Source organism: Ixodes scapularis, unplaced genomic scaffold, assembly GCF_016920785.2.
Source record: "Ixodes scapularis isolate PalLabHiFi unplaced genomic scaffold, ASM1692078v2 PGA_scaffold7__128_contigs__length_106722199, whole genome shotgun sequence".
Lineage (NCBI taxonomy): Eukaryota > Metazoa > Arthropoda > Arachnida > Ixodida > Ixodidae > Ixodes > Ixodes scapularis.
The window spans coordinates 54,711,410-54,733,166 of NW_024609882.1; the positions used below are offsets into that span (position 1 = coordinate 54,711,410).

Genomic DNA, 21,757 nt, shown 5'->3' on the forward strand with positions numbered 1-21,757 from the left:
GAGAAGATATTTGCCGCGCTACGGGCATTCCGGCAATCTTTGCTAGAAGCGCCTGAGCCATTCCTGCCGCTCGTGCGTCGAACACGTGTTGGCGCCGCGACTGCGAAAACGTCTTCGAAGCGACCGCGGCGGCCGCGGAAAGGGGATTCCCGGGCAGGTGAATGACGGGAAGGCATCCGCCGATCCCGGAGCAGTGGTCATGTTCCGTGGGGATCCGTAGGCGGCGCGACCCCGTTCGGATCGTGTGCTCCATTCCAGATCTGGGGTGCTATGTTGCGCTTTCTGGACTCCCAGGAGACTAGGGAGAAGGAAGTGAAGTCAACAACGCAGCAAATGCAAATTGGGTGTTGATTTTGTTTTCTTCTGTCAACATCCAATCTCTTTGTCTATGTGGAACAACAAAAATATATTTTTGTTGTTCCACATTCTTACAAACTATAGATAAGAAAGTTTGTCAGTGAAGTACGACCGCTAGACTGGGGTCCTTAGCGTGCATCGCGTAGTAGGAGTACACGACCGTGCGCAGGAACGATGTCTGTTCAGGTTAAACGTGCGAGGTTAAAGATTGAACGAGGTTCTGGTTTCCTTTTTTTTTTAATTTAATTTATTTTCGTTTTTGGAGAGACAGCAGAGAGGCCAAAGGCCCGTACCGGGTGGCCACGCAGACACGCAAACTAAGAAGAAAAGAAATAGAAGAGAAAACGCGTAGACGATGATGGCGATGAGAAGCTTAATGGCTGCATAAATATGATGGGATGGTGAAGAGAGTGAGGAGTGAACAAAAGGTTAGGGCACAAACGAGCTGGTGGTGGTTAAACATTTCGAAAAAAAAAAAAAAAACCGAGACTGGGACAATAAGGGACAATAAGTTTGTCCGTCCCTTATTGACCCAGTCTCAGGTTTTTTTTTTTTTTTTCGAAGAGTGCGGAGCACAAGGCATAGCAGCGGTCTTCGCGGCGGTGGTCTTCGCGAGGCCGCCAAACTCGCTGCCGACTGCCATATTCGCTGCTGACCGAGCTGCTAACTTCTAGCAGGTTGGTCTCGAGCACCTGGAGGTTCGAGACCAACCTGTTAGAAGGGCTACGTGCCCCGCTTGTAGGCGAGCTGGCCGAATTTCCGGCAACGCAGGAAGTCCAGCGCCCCCGTGGTGGGGCTCCAGGGGTTGGCGCCGGTGTTGGTCTGGCGGCGGTCTTCAAGAAAGCGGGCCTTAAATTCTTCCAGCTTGCAGTTTAGCTTGTAACCTAGCAGCGTGAGTACTCTGTCGGTCGAGGGAATGGCGTGGGTCACTGGTCTGGCTGGCTCTCTGACGATGGAAAAAAACACTTCTTACGCCCTGTTGGTTTCCTCCTCCTTTCTGCAGCGCAAGCTTTCGCTCAACCCGTGCAATATGCAATCTAAACATTATAATGATATTTATGCTAATTCACTATAATGCACTATTTCGATACCGTACTCGAGAAAAAGAAAAGTGGCATGAAAAGAGTTAAGGAAAAAAATAGTATGTTCCTGTATTTGCGATGAAAGGAGGAAGAAGACACGCGCACTGGCGGTTTTTTAAGAAGCGACGAGGACAAACGAACCAGGCCAAACCAGGCACAGCGCCGAGGTGAGCTGGCAAGACTTCGTATTCAGCATTAATTATATAGACACTCGTGATTCCTGAGAACCTATAGAGCCTGCATCAGGATTTTATTTGGTGTTTTTAAATGCCCACCAGGAAAGAACAAAATAGATTAAGTTATGCAAGTATCGCCTAACGGCCTAACACGGTGTTTTCGAAGCTGTGGTCTCAATGGGGGTCGTGAAGCGGCAACGGATTTCGAAAAAATACAACCATGTCACCTCTCAGGGAGGGCTCTGATGAAACAAAGTAGAGGCCGCAAGTTGACATAAAATCGAAACCGAGTTGTGTCCAAACTCCGCCCTCGTTCTAAGAAACTGTGCTCTAACAAACGAGTTCACTTTAGTCTTCACTCTATTACTGAAGACTAATAAAGTGAAGACTAATACTCACGCTTTATGAAATGGCCGGGGGGGGGGGGGGGGGGGGAGGGGGGGGGTCTCTATTTTATTTTGGATGGGTCGCATTGTCGCAACTTGGAAAGCACCGACCTAACGCTCCAAAAGCTTCGTGAACCTCAAGTACGAAGTATGTCGTCATGACAAATATAGAGTCTCGCAGGTTTCTTTATTCTTTTCGGTATATACTAGGGCCAATGAATAGGCTGCGCTTAAGAGTAATGACACCACTTAAATCATCGTATTGCTAAGAATAATTGCTCAGAGCTAACCAAGGCTTTCATCTTTTTTTTTTCATTTTTTTTTTTTTTTTTCAGAATTGTCGCGGAAATTTTTTTTTCGTCCTCCAGAGACGTTAAAAACAGTCTGGGACCGTCTGAAACGACGTGGTCCGAGGTTCCTGGTACCGCATCTAGAACTCGAAGATGCTTTTATAGACCAACTCAACTCGCTGACGTAACGCTAGTGCGGTGTCGCTGCGGTCGCTCCTGCGCATGCGCAGAGGCTTCACTTCCGCATTTGGTTTCTGCGCACGCGCAGTGCCCACGCCTGTTGTGGGCGGAGCCGGTTTGTTTGTAAACACTGTGTTGGTGTATACCCTGTTTCATCTTCAAGTCCGACTGCAGTGACGCTACGAAAAAAGGGCGTCAATCAGGCAGCGTCAAATGGGCATCGTGATGGCGTGCATCGTCTCACTGGGTCTCTTCTCACCGGCTATGACAGTCACGCGCGATGAATGCACCACGAACCTCCATCTTTTCCTGTCCGTAATTACTCGTACAAAAAAAAAAAAAACTGCCGTGACGATGCACTTGTCATGCCAGATGGCAGTCGAGAAATCGAGTGTTAATTCTCTACGCCTACCTTGTGTAGTGACTTCAGCTAGAACGATATCGCAGTTTAGAATAAACCTCCTGCTTTAGGGTAAATCATGGGCTCCGAAGCCGCGTGAAGCCTTCAAAGTGACCGCGCATATATTCGCTCCATCATTTATCATTTATTAATCCTTAAGGGTCCTCTTTCGAGGACATTACATAAGGAGGGGGCAACACAAGAAATTATACAAGAAATGAAAAAAAAAAACATAAAGATACATAACAACGCACACTCATGCAACGTAGCTAAAAAACCTAACTTGGTGTGGAAAAATACAACATGATGGAGCTTTTGAAAACCACAGGGTCAGTTATAGTAATGAGCGATTCTGGAAGACCGTTCTAGTCCACAATTGTGAGTGGGAGAAATGATTTGTTAAAGGCATTACCGGAACCCGATATACGTTGAAAATTGTAAGAGTTATTGAGCCGACGAGATGACCGTGCGGGAGTCCGCAGGAATGAGCTTCGAACAGTGGGATGGTAGTGGTAAAGTTTATGGAGTACGCAAAGACGGTGCAACCTTGCGGCGTACCTCCAGAGTTGATAAATTTAAGCTCGTTTTCATGGCGGAGACACTGATTTTATAGTCATAGTATGATAAAATGTAGCGGGTTGCTCGGTTTTGGATTGCTTCGAGTTGGGTGATCAACTAATTTTGGTGCGGATTCCATATTGTAGATGCATATTCAAATTTTGGTCGAATGAAGGTTTCGTATGCAAGTTTCCTAAGCTTTGGAGGAGCAGCATTCATGCAACGCCGGATGTAACCATGGGTGCTTGCTGTGTCCGAAGAAATTGTGTTAATGTGATTAATCCATGTCATATCGGAAGTTAGTACGACACCGAGATATTCATACCTATCGACTTCTTCAATGATCTCGTCGCCCAGCACATACTGGAAGGACGAAGAAACTCTTTTACGAGAAAAGTGGATTAATTTGCATTTAGATTTATTTAGTGGCATCAACCAGTTGTTACACCACTGAGATATATTATCTAGGTCCTTTTGGATGAGTTTGCGGTAATTAGGTGAAGTGATCTCGCGATATAGAACACAGTCGTCTGCAAAAATACGTATGTGAGAAGAAATATAATTTGGAAGGTCATTGATAAATATTAGAAAAAGAAGAGGCCCAAGGACTGTGCCCTGGGGCACGTCAGATGTGACATTAATTAAATCAGATTCGTACCCATTTTAGACTGTGTACTGCGTTCGCGAGTCAAGAAAATTACGCATCCACATTAAGACGTGGGGGTCTAGATGAAGGCGAGAAAGTTTAGAGATTAAACGAATATGTGGGACACGATCAAATGCCTTGGAGAAGTCTCAAAATATTGCGTCTGTTTCGTTGCGAGATTGAAGGCTGCAATGGAGGTCATGTGTAAATTCAAAGAGTTGCGTCTCACAAGAGTAACCTTTGCGAAAGCCATGTTGGTGACGGTAGAAGAAGCCATTGTAATCTAAATGCGACATTATGTGTGAATAAATGATATGTTCAAGAATTTTAGATGGAACGGAAGTTAGTGAAATGGGACGAAAGTTAGAAGGCAAGGAACGATCATCACTTTTGTGGACTGGAACAATCCTACCTACTTTCCAATCGGATGGGAGGCAACCTTCGGATAGTGACTGATTAAATATCAGTTGCAAAATATCACTAGATACAATCTTAGTATTTTTCAGAATCTTCGACGATATGTTATCTGACCCTGAGGATGATGAAAGCTTGGGCCCATCGATAAGAGTGGCTATACCGGCCAATGAAACGTTGATAGGGGCCATGGGCTCGTAGTGAACAGCGGGTAGCTCAGGCACATTTAAACGACACTCGTCCGTAAAGATGCGAAAAAGGTATTCATTACCTCTGAGCACATTTTTTCCTCGACTGGGTTGCCACCCTCATCGACAAGTTGAATGATATCATTGTTGTTTTTTGACGTGATTATATTCCAAAACTTTTTGGGGTTGTCCTGAAGGATAGTTGGGAGGTCCTGATTAAAATATTTTCTTTTTGAAGCTTTTATTAGATGAATATAATCCTTAAGCCAATCATAATACTTCTCCCAAATATTTGAACAGCTGGTCAGTCTTGCTTTGCGAAAGAGGCGTTTTGTCTTATTGCCAAGTGATTTAAGTCTTTTGTTATACCAGGGCTGGCAACCATCACTTCGGATCCGCAGAGTAGGTACAAATGCCTGAATAAGGTCACTCAATTCATTTTTATATAAAATCCAGTTGTCATTCACACTCCTTAGATTAAAATCGATTTGATACGCCTGCAAGAAAGTGGTCAGATTTCTGCTCATTGACACGAAATCTGCTCTACTGTAATCCCGTATCACCTTTTTAACAGGCATCTTCATCTTCATCTTCACGCTTGGTTACGTATCGCGCTACGAATCACACAGAGGTGCCTGAAAGTGGTGGGAGCCTCGCATCAAAATATGAACAAAGAAAAACGATAATTCGTTTTTCTTTACTTACGGCGCCCGTTCGCAAGCCCGCGCACCTTCTGTTTGGCGCAACAATCGACAGATGGCGGCAGCATGACCCAGGTGTCTTTGGGTAACCCGTATTACGGGGAGTTTCCAAATGCTCGATCATAATCCCGTGCTTCCTGAGGCACATTTGCAAGGCGAACTCCGAGGAGGTGCCGAAAGCGTTGATCGCCTTCAAACGTCTCCACGGAGTGTCGAAACGTAACCGGAGCAGAACCCGAACTTGAACCGGAGCAGAATCCGAACCGAAATGGTTATCGCCATCATGGAGCTGAATCTGAATCAGAGAGGAAAAAAAAAAAAACGTTCCAAATAAACTTGCGACAAGTTTTGTTTTTGTTTTTGTTTTTTTACTTATTTTTTAGTATTTCCAAATAAACTTGCGACAAGTTTTGTTTTTGTTTTTGTTTTTTTACTTATTTTTTAGTATTGCGAATTCCCGAAGAGGTCTAAGCAGGAGAGGTACAACCTACAAACACAACAAAAGCCCATACAACAATAAAAATGTGAAAATATGGCATCGCAACAATACACTCTGTCGTTCACTGTGGCGGAAGTATAAGTGTGCATGACATAACGGGGATTGCAGTTTTTCATACGAGCATGGAGCTTCCAACCACAAACGGCCCACCGTTATGCTTCATGAACGACACCGGGTATCGACAAATGATTGATCCCAGCGCTTCACCGTAATTGCCGAAAGCGTTCGGTTAAAAGCTGCGTAAAAAGACAAGATTTCTAGGAAGGAGGTATTGGAATTCTTTGATGATGTGACTGCGGTCATTGAAGACTGACTCTGCTACGCATTTGGAACGCTCGGTTAATGTCCGATACGCTGAACAGGGCAAGCTTCACCTGCAAGCACTCCCTATTATATAAATGTTCGACCGACCTACTGTGGAGAACTTGAACGGTGAAGTTATTAATGTACTTACAAGGTACGAAGTCGACGCGGGGAAATCTACAACGACAGACAACAGAGTGAACATGCTTAAAGTAGTTACACTTGTAGCAGAACTTGAAATTTCTGCCACTACGAAATCAGATCAATTCGATTCAGAAAGTGAAGATACCAACCCGCACAGTGACTTCTCAATAGACCCACGTGGATGAGCTCGAAGGAGTCGTTGTCTTTTCAGACGCTGGCCTCTGCTTGAAGGCATGCTCTGTGCTGCCTACATCACGTTGCAGCTCGCCGTTTACGACGCACTGGTCCGAAGCAGCGGACGAGGTTGTAACGAAAGTGCAAGACATAGTCAGAAAAATTCATTCACAGACTGCACTGTCAATGCTTCGAAACCTGAAACTAAAAAAAAAAGGAATCATCAATTTTTTTACAAGGTGTACGTCGACTGTTGCTATGATGCGACGACTGCTAGAACTAAAGGGCTACTGCAACACCACAATCTCTATTTTAGCGGACACGACTGGTAGTCGGTTCGCGATCCAGTTCACTCCCTGCAGCCAGCCGAGAAAGCGACTCTGCAGCTTCAAAACGAGCATGGCTGGCGTGTCGAATCGAAAGCTTCAAGATTGACACCCCTCTCGCGAGCCTACTTGCTGCAGCAATGAAGCAGCGAGAAAAGCTCCTCCTTGGGAACGACACATTCTGTGCGGCTCTCTTCTTGGACCCTAACTGCTATGTCCCTAACGAGCGACAAATGTTACAGAATGCGGCACCTTTGTTGTTCATCATTTATTTCATGCGTTTTATATAGACAAAGTAGCTAAATCTCCTGTCATCAAATTTGCAGTTGTTAGGACGACATTTGCTGTCGGAAAATGTGTACATCTTGCACAACCACGGCGCAGACGGTAATATGATCCTTTCTTTTTTTCTTTCGGTGCGTCAGAACCGCTGTTGTTCGTTCGTACCGGTCGAAAAACATCAAGGAGGCAATGTTTGCATCCCCACCATTTTATTTAACATCCCAATAATTTCGTAGTTATACACTAACCAAAAAGAAAATTGGAACTATTCAAACAACTCCTGAAACCCTGTAAAAACGTCGCAGGAGCCAAATGCAAAGCGCAATCTTACGAAAACGAACTCGTGCTATGGTGGGGGCCATACAAAGGTGTCAAACTTTCAGTCAGGGTGTAAGATAGACAGGTGGGGAAACGAGAACCAAATGAGCGACCGGATTGTGTCCCCCTCGGGTTTCTCTTTTTCTGTGGCGCAATCTATGTGGAGCACCGCGAACTCTCACTCCAGGTGGGCGACCGGCGGCGACCGGCTAAACTGACGGAGATAATTTCTCGTGGATTTTCAATGGAGGACTGTCGTTCTCTCGGTTTATTCTGCGCACTCTCCCATAGAGTTCCACGCAAATCCGATTCCGACTTTTTTTCCTCTCGCCGCAGCGCCATCTGTCGCAAGTCGGGGGTACCCGCAAGCAGACGAGTACACAATCCGGTCACGGCGCTGCGGTAGGCTTCTATGGGCCGTTTCCCCACCTGTCTATCTTACACCCTGCTCTCAGTGTTACGTAGCGTACGCACTTGCATTTGTTATAGCCAAGATAGATGTACATATCCAGCTCGCCTTTGTTGTCGACTCAAAACTTTAAATGAGACGCGTGGCGAAACGACGTGCGAGAGCTTGGAATATCGCCGCCGGGCGTGCTGCATGGGAAAGGACATATAGCCTACTCTATAGACCTTTTCATCCTCCTCCGCATGGGCGCTGCCATCTTTGAATCACGTGACGCGGCAGCCATTAGGTTGCTTCAACTTGCTGCTCCGCTTTCCCCTCCGCGCCTGGGCGGATGCGTTGTATTCGTGTTTTTCGTCGCGTTTCACCGCGCTTGCTTGCCTTACTTCGGAAACTGCAGTTCGATACGTCTACTCAACGACTCCTGAGGTTTGTTTACTATTAGTGGCGGAACATTCTCAGTAAGAAGCGCGTATATTTATATCGCGCATTTAGGATCACGAGGCGTCAAGAATAGTCAGCACAAGGAGACTCTCTGTATTCCCTGAAAGTATCGTTCTTTGCATTCATAATACATCGAAAAAAGTTTCTTTTGATTATATGAGGAAACTCGCGGAGGAGATAGACAACGAACGTTTAACTGGTATTTTATCTGGGGCTAAAAGTAATGGCACGTCAACTTCAGACGATTTGTTTGTTTATAATACCACACCTCCATGTGTATGAGGTTCTCGATCTCTTTTTCTTTTCCTTTTTTTTTTTGCGACGTAGGCATTCGGTTGGTCGGTTTACTTATGAAGTTTAAGAAATTGTATACCATGCTCGCTCCCATTTCGACGGTCATTTAAATGATTTATTGATTACATTTAGATAACCAATGCCCTCCACTTAATTTACTTAAAACACAAAGGTTGGGACCTCCCGCGTAAAAAACTGCCACATACATTTAACAGTAGCGAGTTTTAGAATAGCGAGCACAAAGAAATAACGTCGTTTCTGTTTGCAAATCAAAACGCGGTTTGGGCTCGGCGCATGCGCAATAATGACAACGCTTTTTTTTTCTTTTTTCTTTTTTTGCCTACGTTGTTTTATCTTTTGCCAGTATCTAAAATCTGCAATAATTGACGCCCCCCCCCCCCCCCTACCAAAAAAAAAAAAAAAAAGAAGAGCCGTTTGCATAACAGCTATTTAAAGGGACACTGACACCCCCCAAAAAATATTTTTCATTTTTTGCCAGGCGCTTCATTATGGTGTCGGAGGACTACCCAATTAATATTTTGCAACAGAGTAGCGTATTTTTTTAATAAAGCCAAAAGACGCAACTGCTCGAAACCGAAACCGAAACCCGACGGAGGTTTGAGAAGTGGAGAGAAGAGAGTGGAGTGGCGAAAGTCACGTGGCTACACCCGACCGTGTTTTTTTTTTTTTTTTTTTTTTTTTTGTCTTTCTCCTTCTTGTAGCAGACGACATGCGGCGTACGGGAACTGTTCGCCGTGGGATTCTTTTGCAGTTATGTATGTTCCGCTCGTTGTTCTGTACTCCAAGATGAGTTGTTTTGTACATTGAGGAGTTGGAGATGAGTAGTGAGTGCCCGTGGTGAATTTTGATCGGCTCCGAAAAGAATACACCCAAGATGTTGCGTGAAGAGCTGGCTCACATGTCCTGCGTCCGAAACAGAAGTGGCATTGTGCGACAGAGTTTCCGAAAGATCAACGGGATCGGGACCAATGGCTGGCTGCATTTCCTGTAGACCATTTACGGGCACCTCGGAAAGCGGACGCTACCTGATTTATATGCTCCTTGCATTTTGTGGAAAGTGATTACATTGAGTTCGCAGGTGTCAAAAAGGAAATCCCACACCATTTAATTCAGCGACGTGTCGTCCACAACATTTGTTGTTTTTTTTTGTTTTTTTTTTTTGTTTCTTCAGTAATAATTGTAAAAAAAAAAAAGAAATGTAAACATCAGAAAATATTATAAAAAAAAAAACCCGGTCCTACCGCGTGTGAAGCGGACGTCTTACCCACTGAGCTACTGGGGCATGTCGATACTGGGGGATCTCTTTCCTTAGTAACAATTCAGCCGATAAACTGTAAGTTGGAAAGTTTGCTGCCGATTTTTCTCTAGCAAAAGCACTCCAGGGTCGAAGTCGGGATGCACCACACATTGGCGACATTCTCACCTAGTAAAGAAATCGTACGGGTGCATATTCAACTCGAAGTAGACACGTCGCGCTTGACGTTTGCGCGAGCGATGTCTTCAGCCACAAGAAGGGAGTGACGGCTCGGAGACGTCTTCGTGCAAATCGGCTTGGTGGTCGGGCGTGTCGTACGGCACGAATACCAATTCTTTTGAACAGTCCCAAATTTCTCTTTTAAAGGCGGACAAAATTCGCCGGTACCGCGAACGACAGTTCTGAAATAGAGGTCCCACGCCCGTCGTCCGCTGCCATCGCCGTCCCCGCGAGTCCCACGATACGCGAAACGACGCACGCACAGAATGCTTCCGGTTGTCTGTGGAACTTTTTTTTCAATCAACGTATTTGCAGGTTTTTAGAAGCCACAAAAAATGGGTTTCATATTTTTTTCTATTTTTAATATTGAGTGTGTCCCTTCAGTGACCCACGACTTTGATTAAATTTGGTGGTCGCATCGATACCTTAGAAAACGGCCCGTGACCGCGGAAAAGAGAGTGAGCGAGACTCGAACCGGCCAGTTCTTGATCGGCGGTTTTCGGGCGGTAAGAAACCGAATTTCGAGCCGCAAATTCTGTTCTGGGTAGTTGAGCTCTCATATGTCACGTACAACTAAAAACCTCGGCGAGCATAGATACCCTGTCAGTGTCCCTTTAAGTCCAGGATTGTCGATGGCGAATAGAGGTTTTCCTTTTGTGTGGGGTTGGCTACGCGGAAATTTATAAAGTGAATTTGTTCTAAGAAATAAATATTTGTTCACATAGGTCCGTGAAGTGGTGCGTAGCGCTAGAATTCAGCCAAACTTTCCTAGGTATTTCTCCTCCTGCGCCCTTTAATTTTATTTGGCCAATTTTACGGAAGACAAATGCCAGATTTAATTTGACGGGCCTGTCACTCATATCATATCCTGAGTAAGCAAATGTTCAAATAAAAAAATGTATTTCCTAGAGCAAATATCGCGAAATGCTGCTTATGAGTACTTTAGCAGGATTGATAATTTAAGAAATTTCCTACTCAGCCCGTCAAAACATGCTCGGGTACTAAATTAGAAAAAAAGAAGCCGAGACGATATTATATGTTTATAGCAATTATCTGCGACATTACACGATACGTTTTTATTCTGCGAAGTTCACTAAAGGTTGGGTGCCCAAGAAAACCAAACAGTGAGTTGTAAACTCGCGAGTTCATCTGTTCTGGCCCATTCAGAACCTTGCAAACCAAGCTGTCGATATGCTTTCCCCCGTTACATTCACATGTTACTCTCTTCATTAGTTTGTTTTCCTGGAAACTGGTGTCATCGTGTACGGCCATACACGATGGTATTCTTCCCTGTACATCAGTCAGGCGTTTCGCAACCAACCATAATCGGATACATCGAAGGAGTTGGTAAAAAAGCCTACAATATAAACTAAAATACACCTCGTAGTCATCAAAGTGGCTCAGTACTACTGTTTCATTGGTTGTGTGCTACCAGAAAAATAATCGTATCCCAAAATTAAGCAAAAACAACGCAAAACAGCAACATAGCCGCGTTCACGTTGAAACCGAAACCAACCAAATTGAAGTAACCTAATGGCGCTGAGTGCATCAGCGCCCTCTGTCCGCCGGTGAGGCAACTACTAAAAATGAAAAGGTCTATACTGCCAAAGCCTGCCAGATCGCCACGAGACGCGGCCGCCGAAAGTGAAAAGGTAGAGCGGTAGACAACGGATGAGAGGAGAGCCAGGTGACGAACGCCCCGCTGCGGCGAGACGCCGAAACACACTTCTCCCGGGCAATAGAGTGTCCGCTCGTGCTCCTCGCGTTCCTCCCGCTACCGCTTATTTTCTCATCAGGTTTGAAAACCATGTTTCGGGTTTTCGCCGCTGCAAAAGCTGTGCGTTGGCGACCAGGTTCACCGAGAAATGCTCTGTGCTACCAGATCCTCGCGCTCCAAATCCGCGACCGGGCACTCTACGGCTTCGTCGTCGAACTGCCAGTCTTTGTGAGTATAGAGGAGGCTATGGAAAGGGTCAAATGTCGAATCGGTGTAGCACACACACACGCTGAATAAGACATTTCCAGTGACAAGAAGGACCGAAACTTCTTAGTCACGCGATCTGCAACCCATGGCTCCGTCAACATGTCAACACAACACCGACAACACCACCAGAAACTGAACAGAACAAAACCGCGAAACGGCTATCGCCACATTGAATGGCTTCCACTGCGACGGCTGCATTGGCGGGGGATGTCGAAAAATACAGCCACTATTTTGGCGATTTACGGAACTGACGTCAGGTGTAAAAATAACATTGGTGATATTTTGACGGTGGACGTCAAAATAGTCATTACATTAACATCATATCATCATCGGCTCCCGGAAAATTGTCAAATCGTGGCACTTTTAGCACTTTTACACTCGGTTCTCCGGTGAAGTTTTTATATTACAAATCGGAGATATATTTTAGCCACCCCAAATATGCATTTTATCTTTCCGCACTCGGTATATACACGTTTGCAAGTTTGGCGTCAGGGGGCCCCCATCTTGCTCATTTGGGTTTCGCTTGGGCACGTCGTAATCCGATTACGACGCCTTGCCAGAGACTGCCAGAGACTGAAGGAAACTTGACATGGGGACGCTATCACCCACTTGCAAACTTCCGTGTAAGTTGCCCTTGGCATCCGTCCAGCTTTAGTGTACATGAGAGCTCCTTCTTGCATCCACGCTTGCCAATGCTTCCGGACATTGCTCTTTAATGCGCGAGTCACGGAAATGTCTGGAGGCTAGAGGCGCTGAGTCATGCCACCTGGAATTAGGGCAAGTGCGATCGCCATCTTTTTCAACCGCCCCTTGCGCTTCCGCTGCACCTCATGAGTCCACCTTGTGCATCAGATGTTCTCTCATCCACCCTATTTCGCTGCATAACACGTGACGACGCCTAGGAAAATCATCTTTAGAAATTGCTTTGCGCTTGAAGATGACTAGAGGTGGCAGCTTATCGCCTGTCATGCTGCATGCAAGAAGAGTAAAGCACGTTCGCTAGTAGCCAGTTGTTTTGGCGCTGATCGTTTTTGTTCCCACTTTTTTAATGGTGTGATTTGGCGGCGTATCAAACGACATTGGCACTTCATCCATGTTGCGCACCTATTAAAAAGGTTACGGCAAGCGCGTCGATTCCCCCAAGATAGCCATCACTGCATACAGGGTTTTTGAAATATCATGAATGTATATATGCTTGCGATTTATAAAAATATTTTACCTTACTTTCTGGTATCCCATTTTCCTCTATGAACCGTTGTACGAACTCATGAAAAGCCTTCTTTTTCTCTATCCAATTTTCTGGCTCACTTTGACCAACCGTTGTGCGCTGCCGAACACTCAGACGACTTCTCTTCATAAACTTGGCACACGAAGACACACAACTTTAAAAGTCCTGACGCTCACGTCGACACTGGCAATCCTGCTTCACGCTGTTGTCGGACCCAAGCTTTAAAGGGATACTTCAACGAAATCTGAAATATTCCCGTCGTGTTCAAAAATAGGTTGTATATGATCCACAATATTCGTAAGTGACAATCGCACGTTTGTATTTTGAGCCTGGTGGCTGTATTTTTCGTTATAAACGGCCCACTCTGGCAAGCGCTCGGAGAAGGCCCAGCGGAGACCACGTGACATTCAACGCAATCGTGACGCAGGTCGTCTCAGGACGAGCAAAGCTACGGCGAGGCTGACGTCGAGAGGATGGCCTAGTCGTCCCAGTCACCGAAGCGGCTGCTTTTGTACGAATTTTGAGTGACGGGTTAATCTTCTGTAATCTTGTTGGGGGACAATAGCGACTCCTGCGACACACAAAAGGCATTCTCGGGAAGAGGGGAGTTCCTCCTGCCCCCCTTCTCTCGTCGTGGCCGGAGACGAGACAACCTCCGTCACTAGCTGTCAAGGTTCCTACACTCTAAAAAAAATCCGTTCTTGAAAGGTTCTTCGCCGCCCCAAGAACTCTTTTTCCTCGTGAAGAACTGTTTTCGCTCAAACAGTGTCGCCCCCTGGCGCAGCAGAAAGGCGACCGGGCGATGAAGAACGTTTGCCTGGAAAAAAGTTCTTCATAACGTTTTTTTTTGTTTTTTTTTTCTTTCTTTTTTGTTTTCGAAGAAGCGGTTGCGCGCGAAGGAGTGCCGGTGGTGCCGCTGCGCCGCGCCGTTTGCCTGCGTGCGATTCTGTAAATTCGAAAGTAACGGCGGCCAACAATTCGGGGTTCGCTGTTTACTGTTTCGACCTGGTTCTGTCGGCGGCATTCAATGGATGGGTTCACGGTGCGAGAACATACAGATGTGTGTAGATGGAAGCTCCAGGACGTGTCAGATTGGTTGACAAAGCAAAACCTTCTGGACTTAGCCCAGAGATTCGAAGGTAAGCAGAATGCTCCGTCCTCTTTGTTTGTGTTAGTTGGCGGCGTCGGTTTCGTCTCGCGTTTTCAGTTTCCAAGTTGAGGGTAACGCCGGTAACGGTGGCTGATCGGGGTCTCGATGGTGCTATCCTTCCATACTTCCATGTGCACGCGAATATTTTTTTTTATGAAACTTGTAGTGCAGTGTGGATATTTGGACATGTTCTGTGAGCGACAAACTGCTTCCGGGTCTTTCGGCGATTGGTGAGATTTGTCGTCGTTTGTGCGATTTCAGCATGAGCGGATACGAGTGTTCAAAGTTTTCGCAGTGCTACCACATAGGGAGTCATCTGACAAATCATGTCCAGATAGCTCATGGTGACCCGGACTTGAATTCTGTTTGCAAGTTGGGTGAGTACTCTCCGTCTGGACGATATTTTATTGCATTTGAGAGCTTCAGGAAGCACATGAGACGTAAACATGTCGAGGGAGGATCTGGGGAACCAGAAAATGGAAGCAGTGCGGGTGTGATGCATGCCACTGCTTTATGGTTGTCCCCCCCCCCCCCCCCCCCCCCATCTTCACTCTCTTTATACTATATTTGTGTACACCATGGGAATAAAAGGGTAGAAAAATGTGGTATAACTTCTGTCATTAACATATATAACATATATGTATGATATAAACTGTATGTGCAATATTTTATCTCCTTTTATGCAGAAGAGGTTGATGGGAAGACGTTACTAAACTTGTCAGTGTGGATGATTGAGCAGTTGCTCCCTGCTATGAAACTGCGAGTCAAACTGCTAAAACTGATTGAACAGCTAAAAGGAGACATAAAAGAAAGGTGGCGCACATTACTCAATTCGAAATTTGCGTTCCATTTGTGAAATTCGAGATGCACTAATTACATTGTTATTTTTCAGCTTGCCTGGACCCTCCAATGTGCCTCGTGCTAGTAACACAGCAGCCTCAGTTTGGTCTACAGAGGTTGTAAGGATGTATGGCCACAGATATATACTCTCCCATAATTTCCCTCGCTACTGTTACAGAGGCTGTGTGAAAAGAGTGAACTGTTCCTTCAACCACAGCAAAATGAAGCACGAACAAAGTTGGTCGCTGCGTTGGCAGACGACATTCTGAGCAAAACTCCGAAAGCAGCAGCATTTGAAGTCCTCACTTATATATCTTAAAATAGAGGCTAACATTTGTTGTTTTTTTCTTTCCAGAACGCCAAGTCGGTCTTAGCTAGATGATGTCATGCGTGCCCTCCAAGCGGCATACCCCTTCCTGGCCGACTCCACTGGACGCTGCGTAAGATTTACAAGAACTTGTTTTCATTCTGACAATTGAAAGGCTTGTATCGAAGTTCATTATCTGCATTGTAACAGGCTTGCTACTCGTCAGTCTCACTGTAGGATTCACTGCGGCACAGCCTTATCAACAAAATGAAAAAAGAAAGGTTGCTTCTTATGCATCTGCCAGAAGTTCAGCAAAACAAGGAAAACTATGGCAAAGGTGGTGGACGAAAGCGAAAGGAAAAACGCCAACGCAGTGACTGTATTCAAAAATAAAAAAGGACCATGGTAAGTTTGTTATAATCTGGTTCAGACACAGTTAAAGGAAATAAAACTAACCTGGAAGCGGGAACTGTTCTTAAATAGTTATTCAGCTAAATGTAGTTATGTAATTGCTGCACCATATGCTTCAAAGTGTTTAGCCTGTTACCTTTTGCCAAAATGAGAGGAATCTTTATACAGTTTTCATTTGCCCGTCCAGAGGAATGGTTAGAAGCTTGGGAATGACCTTATCAAATTCGGCTTGATTGTTTTTAAAAGACATATTTATTGTTCGCATGCAGATTCTTGTTATGAAGTCTTAAATATACGACATTGATATTCACAATCAAATGACGAAATCTTTGTTTTATTATAACCTTTAGAACTGTAACAAAACATCACTTAGAGTACTCAAAATGTTTCTATTTTTACATTATTTTATTTTAGTGGTACGTACTGTTTGCTTTACTTTTGATTCCGTACCTAAAACCACCATTCACAGCAGTTCATACTATCCATCATCACTCAGACTGTTGTTGCCATGTCTGGTGCTTCTATGTGCAACTAAGCAGATAGTGCTTTGTTCGAGAGAATCAAACTTGTCAAGCAATTGATGTTAACAAAAGGTTGCACAGGAGTGGGAGAGCAAAGTAGATAGTGTTTTAGTTGAGCATGCCAACACATTAACCGTATGATAATATTCACAGTGGTAAGAATAAAGACGAAGTTTTTGCTTACATGCCAATACATCTTTTAGCTGCTCCTAAACGTACTTTTGGCTACTCCTAAATGGACTTCTGACTACTGCAACAGGTGCTCCAAAGTGACTTGAACGAATCACATTGCTGTAAATGTAATCTGTAAAAGTCACAGTTGCATGGCTTGTCAGATATATCAAATACTCTCTGGTTGTCTCTCGGTTAAATCTCTTTTGTTGCATTGAACTGCCTTATTATAGCTAAAATATAGAGTGCATATAACTTGATCTATTTGGACCCGTGCACCCACTGTTTAAATTACAATTTTTTACATAACATAAAATAAGGCTTGCTGGAGTTCGTCTTGTACACAACTTTGTTCTTCAAATCCCATATTCTGTGCATGGCACTGACTTTTTTTTCAGGTTCCACATCATGACGTAGAAGGTACCGACAACTGTGCAGACCACGTAGAGATTATGGCTGCTGAATGCTCCAAGGCTGCAACAGATGTGAAGCTCTTACTTCAAATAATGGCACAGACGTAACAGGCAAGGAGGGTAGACATCGCTGGCAAGACCACCACTGATGTTATTTAGCTGTACCCGGCCCTCTGCATTCCCGAAGTGGTAATTTTAACACTTTTTCCACTAAACTTTCAAAGCAATAGACAGCCTGAATGGTGGATCAGTTTTGTCTGGTTTTGAGTTACTTCAAACCTAAAAAGGGTATACTAAGAGAGTTAGGCACTGTCTAAATTCAACTAATATCTTGGTTTGCAGCTGCCTACTTGCAGTGCCGTTGTGCTCTTTGTCTGGGTTTAACACCTGTTTGTGCCATGCGCCCTCGCAGTGTGTGGTTGGAGAGGGGCATCACGAGAAGGAAGGGGCCAGAAGTCTTGTTTTGTCGCAATTTCCTTTTTCCTGCTTCCACACCTGAGTGGTTGCCTCGTCCATCTCGTCTCCAAGATAGCATTTTTATCCATAAAGTATACCTCAACAAGAAAGGGTTTTGAAGTTTTTCCAAGTCAGTTTTTGTTTTCTTTTGTTAGTGGTCAAATAATAGATCTGAGCTCGCTAACGTGCCATATATGAAATCAGACATCTAGAACGTTGTCTCCATTTTCTCAAGGCCAAAATTTCAGTGTCTCATTTCAGTGTTCCACTAGGCCGTGTTATATTTGATCTATATTTTAGGCAGAGAAGCATTCTACTCATGTGCTAAGTTTCAATCTAGTCATGTTCAATAAACGTCAGTATGTTTTTTTTTTGTGAACCGCGGTATCTTGTCTTCATTTCACCATTGACAGGTTGGACATTGCAGAGCATCTCTTTCGTTCTCCTACCTTTATTCCCTATACCTCATACTTCGTCTTGACAAGAGTATCAACGATGAATGTGTACTTGAATACCCATCCAAGCCAGTGGTTCTGCAGTAGATGTAGGGCCCCAGAAAAGGAGCCTCGTCGTTCAAAGCCTGTTTTGCACGTCTAGCTGTTGACGTTTGCAAAACGTCTAGGTGATGTATATTGCCTCTTTGAACAGTTCGAGACAGTAAAAAAAAAGCGGTTTACAAAAGAGCTACTGTACACCTAAAATTGCTGCCCAAGTCGCTTTTTGCGAATAAGTTATTCAAGTTAACTCGAAAGTGGTCTTTGCAACAAAACTTTCATTGAAAAGGTTCATAATAGAAAGCTCTCTCGGTGAAAAGTAACTTAAAAGTTAGGGGTGAGCAAGTAGTGGTTAAAATAAAATCCTTGGTAGTTCTTTTTTTTAGTTCTCTCTCGGATGGAACGGTTTTTCATCAAATACCTTTGCAAGCTTCTTATAAGCTCTTCCAATTGACCAGTAAATCATGAAAAACCTTTATTGAGTTTTTTTAGGGTCTAAGGAAATAACAGTTCTAAATAACCTCTCAAGGGAACTTTACTGTTGGGGTGTGCGAATACCCCTCGGTTCAAATAGCGCAGCGATATTTCTAGATTCAAGAAGTCCACGGTACACAATGACTTTCATTGCAGTATTGAACCTAGAAATATCGCTCTTCTTTTCGAACCGAGGAGGTATTCGCACACCCAACATAAAAGCTCCCTTGAAAGGTAATTTAGAACTTATTTCCTTAGACCCTAAAATAACTCAATAAAGATTCTTCATAACTGGTTAATTAAAAAAGAGCTTATAAGAAAATTCCAAAGGCACTTGATGAAAAATCACTTTATCCGAGAGAGAACTAAAAAGAACTGTTTCAGCGACAGAACAACTGGAAATAACTTTTTAAACGTTCTGCACGAAGAACTGTTCCATTGAAAAGAGAACTTAAAAGAACTGTTAAACGGTTCTTCACCAAGAACTGTTTTAGCGAGAGAAGGGCTGAAAAGAACTTTTTACAAGTTCCTCGCGAAGAACTGTTTCATTGAAAAGAGAACTTAAAAGAACTCCTTAAAGGTTCTTCATGAAGAACTTTTTTATAAGGTGCTTAAAAGAACCTTTTAGGGTGCAAAATATGGACAAGCCGAAGAACTCCTAAAAGTTCTTTTTCGAACTGATTTTTTTTAGTGTGTAGACGGGCATTACAAACGAGGCGATAACGACATCCACCAGGTGCTCTTTTCTAATCGTTTAATTCGTTTTAAAATTCCTTTTCGTGTCTTTTTTAAGAAGATATTGGTGTGTTCGATGTGATACTGCTCCTTTGAACACATATAGACTATAACATAACCACCGAAATTTCGTTGTAGTATCCCTTTAAGTTTTTCCTCGGGCTCCGGCCAAGCTGCTGCCTTGTGTCGTCGCACTTTCTTGCGTACAGGCATTCCTTTCAGAAGTCCTTGCGAAGCGGCCCACATCCTTACGCTTCTCTCGTCGATGCCAAGTTCTTTTGCAGCTGCCCGGTTCGATTTCAGCTCGTTGGCGCGCTCAACGGCACGAAGTTTAAAGGGCGCGGCGAAACCTCTTCTTCGCCTAGGAGTCATCACCACGGTTGCTTCAGGTAGACTGCACAAACACCCGTTTTTCTTTAGGATCTTGTTTTGCAAACAAAGGAAGGGGCTGTTTGTGCCTCTTTTTTGCCCCATCACAAAGCTTCTGTTCAAGAACAGGCGCCATTACGTGGGGGGCAATGTGTGCGTCACCGGTCGCCTGTGAGGGCAGTGAGGGTGGGGGAAAAACAGTGCTATACTCTGTTTCACCTTATGATGTACCGCAGGAAAGGCTACAAGCGCGAGCTCCTTGCTTTGGGGCACATCTCGGCGGCACAAGCTCTCGTGACTTAAGAGCGGCTACCAACGCTATGAGCTCGCGCTTCTAGCCTTCGCTGCGGTACAACATCACGTGAAACGAAGTATAGTATGACCTCGTTTCATTGTTCCGTTGAAACAGACGAACGGACGAAGAAGAGGACAAACAAAACGACTAAAAAGTATACTCTTAATCCCATTTATTTTTGCGGCCTCTATTTTTCACGAATCGGTCACAGACGACATAATCGCGGCCACAAAATTTCTCGAAATCCAATGCTTTCAATTCGCGAAATTCGTGAAAAATGAGGCCTCGCGAACATTAAGGGTTTCACAGTATGTGTAACATGAACCAATCAAATATGTGCTACATATATGATGGTTGTATGAATGTACGTGTAACATCAAACAGCTGGTCTGTTTACTTACTCTTTCTTTGGTCACCTTATGCATGATCCGCATGGCATAAAACTCAGCATTTAGGAAAAACACTTAGTGTATAATCCGCACGGCGTCCAATATAAACCTTGAGAAGAAAAGTGAAAAAAAAAGAGTTATCTGTGGTCAGCACAGTACAAAGTGTTAGCTTTTAAATATATATCGTCCGCGAACCATACACCGGAAAATACGGTACGTTTTCTTAATACCCGGGCTTTATTTACTCTTCCCGGCACGCTATTTGGTATCTCTAAACTAAGTAAAGCAATTGAGAAAACGTCAAATCACTGTCATGTCAAAACCACCGTACATACCTTCCCACGATTTTCAGTACTTGACGTCACATGCGGGTAAACTTCAACGATGGTAAACTTGCAGATCGACCAGGCAGCCTTGGAGGCAGAGTATATATCGGGCATTTATTTTCTGCTGTTGAGGAAGTGCAAGAGCGAACCTCCACACCATTAATTTCGCACCATCAAACTTTCGCAATCTGTTTGGAACAAGTTCTACCGGATCAATGTGGGGATGCAGGCGAGTTGGTTCATGATTACAACTGGTAGCAGCGCGCAAAAATTCTTCCCTTTGTCCTTGCGTTTTTTGCGCGCTGCTACCAGCTGCAAGTTCTACCGCCCGAAGAGTAAACCTGTACCCACAACTGCTGCCACGTTTTCAGTGTTGCGTGTAGAGAATTTCAGTTCGGAAAAGCAGTGAGGGCCAATCTTAAAACTTCTTCCTAGTATAGCAACTCCGAAAGTGTGTATCTTTGACTAATGTACCTATATGTATAATATATATAATAATGTAAACAACTTATTTCAATTAAACAAAACTCGAAAGAATCAGGCAACAGTTGTGTAATTTTAAGATCTAATGAAAAAACGCTCTCCTTTTGGAGTCTAATTAAGCAAGATAAGATTAAGTGGTTCTGTCATTCCATGTTACAATGCTTGAGGGGAGCCTCTTGGTTAGGTTAGACGAATGAAAGGAAAGTGGCAAAGAGAACGATGGAAGGGCATCGTTCCACCCTCCCATCTTTGCCGTTTCGATACTTTCCTTTTGATCATTGACCAGCATCGAAGTCGAACATTGTGCGCCAAAGAACAGGGATGTATTCAGCAACTCATTCAATAAATACACTTAAAAATAAATTTATAGTTAAGGTCGCTACTTTTGCAGTTTCACATTCAGGCGTGAGTCAATTTGATTTTTAGGCCCTATCCCTAAAGCGACAGACACCTACGTTTTTTTCGTAGGCGTTCGATGACGTTAGGTTAGAAAGTTGTTTTGTCTTGCGTATCAGACAAACAGTGTGCATATGTCGCACACTTTATCTGGCGAAATTTGATGAATGAGCATAACAACAGCACTGAAATAAAACACCTGTTCAGTTGATCCGCCTAAAGTCTCTTGACAGTTCTTTTTACAAGTCACGA

At 44.2% G+C, this 21,757-nt stretch overlaps 1 long non-coding RNA gene across 2 annotated transcripts; it reads left to right on the forward strand.

Annotated features, from left to right (window-relative positions):
- The first annotated feature begins 15,620 nt into the window (after window positions 1-15,620).
- On the forward strand, window positions 15,621-17,354 carry LOC120846692. Of its 2 annotated transcripts, none has more exons than XR_006076606.1 (3): window positions 15,621-15,705; window positions 15,783-15,977; window positions 17,074-17,354. It is a non-coding gene; the product is annotated as an uncharacterized LOC120846692 (long non-coding RNA). The 2 variants fall into 2 exon arrangements; XR_005798775.2 differs by having other exon boundaries at window positions 15,877-15,977; window positions 17,074-17,351.
- Window positions 17,355-21,757: the final 4,403 nt, after the last annotated feature.